The 4696-nt window shown below is 34.6% G+C and overlaps 1 pseudogene; it reads left to right on the top strand.

Moving 5' to 3' along the window:
• Positions 1-972: 972 nt before the first annotated feature.
• On the top strand, positions 973-3350 carry LOC131659649 (uncharacterized; annotated as a pseudogene).
• Positions 3351-4696: the final 1346 nt, after the last annotated feature.

Below are 4696 nucleotides of genomic sequence, written 5' to 3'. Positions count from 1 at the left end.
TGAGTGCCTCTATTGTAGTGCTTAGTGTTGTAGTCTTTGTTGTTGTAGTTGCTTGCTATTTATAGGATTTATAAATAGGTGGAGAGCTGAATCTATAGGTGGAGAGCTGAATCAATGTGGTATTATCTAAAATAAAGGATGGATACTTATTTGGTTGTAATTTAAGGAGTAAGAAGATTGAGTATTATGTAGTTTTTCTTTTACAAAGAATCGAAGATTGATATTTATTATTTGTCCAAGTTTGGGGTATTGGTTTTAGAACATTTATGTATTTTATTGATATATTTATTATTTGCATTCTCAAGTAAAGAAAAATAATGAAAGTTTGAGTATTCTTTTTTTACATATTTATAACATATTGAGGAGGTCAAAAACCCCCGTAAATTGGCTAAAAAACCCCCGCACATCAGCCGCATTTTTTGTAGTGAAAGTAGGCCTAAGAAAGCGCTTTTCTGGAAAAAGCGCTGCTATAGGGGGTGCTACGAGAGCGCTTTTTTGGATAAAGCCCTGCTATAGGGGGTGCTACGAGAGCACTTTTCTAGAAATAGCGCTGCTATATGGGAGGCTACGAGAGCGCTTTTGGCTAAAAAAAAGCGCTGTGAAGACCTACGGCAGCGCCACCTACGGCAGCGCTTTTAAGCGTTGTGAAAGGCCAAAAAAAGCGCTGTGAAAGCCCTTGCACGGCGTAGTGATTTCATTCAAGAGTTTAAGTTCAACATCAATTTAGTTTTGTGAGTCTGTGACTTTGTCTAATTGAGTCATTTGCAACTGATATATAGAGGTATGTTTTTTCTTTAATAAATTTATTTTTGTCATTTATTTATGTTTAACATAACATTGTAAAATTATAGAAATATTTTTTTATTAGGTGTTTATTATAAGAAGAACAACCAAGAGCATTTGAATTAAGATAAAGGTATGTTCTTTTTCACTTTTTGATATAAATTTCTATATTTTTTTAGTGTGCTAGAAATGGAGAGATATTTTAAAAGGAAATTTACATCAGAGTCTCAAGAAAATGTTGAAAGTAGACAATTATCAACACCTTTAAGGTCAATTATTGGTGGGGGAAAGAGATTTTTAGAAGTTGATTTGAACAATCTTCCAGTTGATCCAGGAGAGAGGAAACAAATTTCATGTTATCATCCAAATGACCAAGATAACATTCGAAGAGCTTATTTGCAAAAAGGACCTTGTCAACCAAGAGAGCATGATTTTCAAAAAAGAAAAACTGGACCTCTTTTTAGGAAGTTTAATCCTGATTGGTTTTTAGAATTTGGAAATTGGTTAGAATATAATGTCTCAAAAGATGTTGTATTTTGTTTATGTTGTTATCTCATGAGATCCGATATTGGAGAACAAAAAAGTAGTGATGCTTTTTCGATTGACGGTTTTTCAAATTGGAAGAAAAAGGAAAGGTTGGATATACATGTTGGAAATTTTAACAGTGCTCACAATCAAGCTTGGAGAAGTTGTGAGGCCTTAATGAATAAAAAACAACATATTGAAGTTGCTATCAGTAAACAGTCAGACTTAATGAAAAGAGAATATAGGATTCATTTGACTTCAGTAATTGATTGTATTCGATACCTATTGAAGCAAGGATTGACATTTCGTGGATATGATGAGTCAATTAATTTAAAAAATAAAGTTAGTTTTCTTGAGCTTATTCATTTAGTTTCAATACATGATAAAGAGTTTGATATGATTCTAAAAAATGCTCGGGGGAATCTTAAATTAATGTCACCTTCAATTCAAAAGGACATTGTGACAGCTCCAGCTTGTGAGACCACAAGAATTATTGTTGATAGTGTTAGAGATGATTTCTTTTCCATTTTAATTGATAAATCTCGAGATACATCAACTAAGGAACAAATGTCTGTTGTTTTGTGTTATGTTGATAAAAAAGGAAGTGTCATTGAGCGATTTCTCGGTGTTGTTCATGTTGCAAATACAAGTGCTATCTCTTTAAAATTAGCATTGGAGTCATTGTTTGCAACACATAATTTAAGTTTGTCAAGAGTGCATGGACAAGGTTACGATGGGGCTAGTAATATGCAAGGTGAATTTAATGGACTGAAAAGTTTGACCTTGAAAGAAAATAGTTTTGCATTTTATGTTCATTGTTTTGCTCACCAACTTCAATGAGCACTTGTTGCTGTTGCCAAGAAGCAAGATGATGTTGGTTGTTTTTTTAGTTTGTTTAACAATGTATCTAACATTGTTGGAGGTTCATGTAAACGTCAAGAGATTCTTAGAGAAAGTCAAATGCTTAAAGTTTAAGAAGCTTTATTGAATGGTGAAATTTCTAGTAGTTCTGGATTTAATCAAGAAGCTACATTGAAACGTGCCGGAGATACAAGATGGGGCTCACATTATGGTACATTACTTAGCCTGATCTCTTTGTTTACTTCAGTAATTGAAGTCCTCGAATTTGTTGAGGAAAATGGCTCATCATAAGATCAACAAATTGAAGCTTGTCATTTATTGAAAAGTATACAGTCTTTTGAATTTATTTTTAACTTGCACTTGATGAAAAATATATTTGGAATTACTAATGATTTATCTCAAGCATTGCAAAGAAGTGACCAGGATATTGTAAATGCTATATCATTAGTTAGAGTTTGCAAGGACATGTTACAAAGTATGAGAGATAATGGTTGGAATACTTTACTAAATGAAGTATCATTATTTGTGAGAAGCAAAATATTAGCATTCTAAATATGGATGATGCACTCATTACACAAGGAAGATCGAAGCGTAAAGCTCAAAAAATTTCAAATCTACATCGTTTTCAAGTTGAGTTATTTTATGAAGTGATTTATAGACAACTTCAAGAGCTTAACAATAGATTTACCAAGGTGAACACTGAGTTGCTTCTTTGTGTAGCAAGCTTAAATCCAAGAGATTCATTTTTTGCATTTGATAAGGAGAAGTTGATTCATTTGGCTAAGCTTTATCCATCAGAATTTTCTCATGTGGAGCTTATTGTGCTTGATAGCCAGCTTGAGACTTTTATCATAGATCTTCAGTCTGATGATAAATTTTCAAAGTTAAATGGAATCACTGAGCTTTCTGAAATGTTGGTGAAAACTAAAAAGCATATTGTGTATCCAATGATATACTTACTTGTGAGGTTAGCTTTGATTTTACCTATGGCAACTGTAACTGTTGAAAGATCTTTCTCTGCCATAAATTTTGTGAAGGATGGTTTACGCAATCGTATGGGAGATGAGTGGTTGAATGATTGTTTAGTTACATATATAGAGAGTGACATATTTGATGAAGTGGACAATGAAAAAATCATTGAACATTTTCAAAATATGAAAACTCGTAGAGGAGAATTGTAAGATTTTTTTGTATTTTAACTTTTTTGTCGTTATATTATGTATTTTGGAACAATTTGAAATATTTTTCTTTAGTCAAAATATATCCATTATTTTTAAGCCCCCACCATAGAAAAGTTCTGGATCCGCCATTGTTCCTAAGTCTTAGACCAAGTTAAAGATTGAAGGCTGTTGAGAAAGGATGGGATAATGGTGTGTGTAACACCTAAGGCCAATGAGGGCCAGGAGTGGTTGTCAGTGCACGAGGCATGATAATGACACACTCTTGAGGCCGAAGAGGGCAAGGAGTGGTTATCGAATTCACATTGGAATAAAAGGGATCCTAAGGCTGTGAAGGTATGAGACTACATGGTTGAAGGAAGGTTTATAACGATTAATTAGTACTACTAATACCAACGAGATGCATCTTATTTTTGGTAGCCTAACAAATAAGAAATCCACAGTTAAGTGTGCTTGACTTGGAGTAGTATTTGGATGGGTGACCTTCTAGGAAGTTTCCCAGAAAGCGCGTGAGTGAAGATAAAGCTTGATAAAAAATATATGTGTTGGTTTGTGGGGTTAGTCGGTAATCCTGAAAGCAGTATAGGGCGTTATAAATGGTATCAGAGCAGAGCTTTCCTAGTACAATGTGGTTCAGGGACGAACCAAGCAGAAGCTTGAGGGAAGGTAACACCTGAGACCAACGAGGGAGGGAAGTGGTTGTCAGTGGACGAGGCATGATAATGAGACACTCTTGAGGCCAAAGAGGGTGAGGAGTGGTCACCGAATTCACATCTGAATGAGAGGGATCCTGAGGCTGTGCAGGTATGAGACTGCATGATTAAAGGAAGGCTTATAAGGATTAATTGGTACTACTTATACCAAAAATATGCATCTTATTTTCGGTCGCCTAACAGATAATAACTCCACAATTAAGTGTGTTTAACTTATAGTAGTATTTGGATGAGTGACCTTCTGGGAAGTTTCTTGAAAAACATGTGAGTGAGGATAAAGCATGCTAAAAATATTTGTGTTGGTTTGTGGGGTTAGTCAGTAATCCTGAAGAAGTCTGGGGAGTTATAGTGTGACCAAGACCTTGTTGTTGGAAGTTTATATATTTGTTGTTCCAGATGTAGCTTCTTTGGCCTTTGCATGGGTTCCTATGTTTTGAAGAGGAAACCTTATATGATATGTTGAACTCAATTTCGTCTCTTTGAGTGTCAAAGATTGATGCTCTAGAATCGTGTGCAATAATTGTTCTCTAAATTGTTGTTAGTTGTCTACTCCTGACTGATTGTGTATGTGCTGACATACTAATATCCACTGACCACTGACTGATTCTTCTGGATGTTCCTTTTCTAAATTGTGGC

This window comes from Vicia villosa, linkage group LG3, assembly GCF_029867415.1.
Source record: "Vicia villosa cultivar HV-30 ecotype Madison, WI linkage group LG3, Vvil1.0, whole genome shotgun sequence".
NCBI classification, from domain to species: Eukaryota; Viridiplantae; Streptophyta; class Magnoliopsida; order Fabales; family Fabaceae; genus Vicia; species Vicia villosa.
Note: the sequence above shows the minus strand (reverse complement) of the source record. Positions and strands in the feature narration are given on the sequence as shown.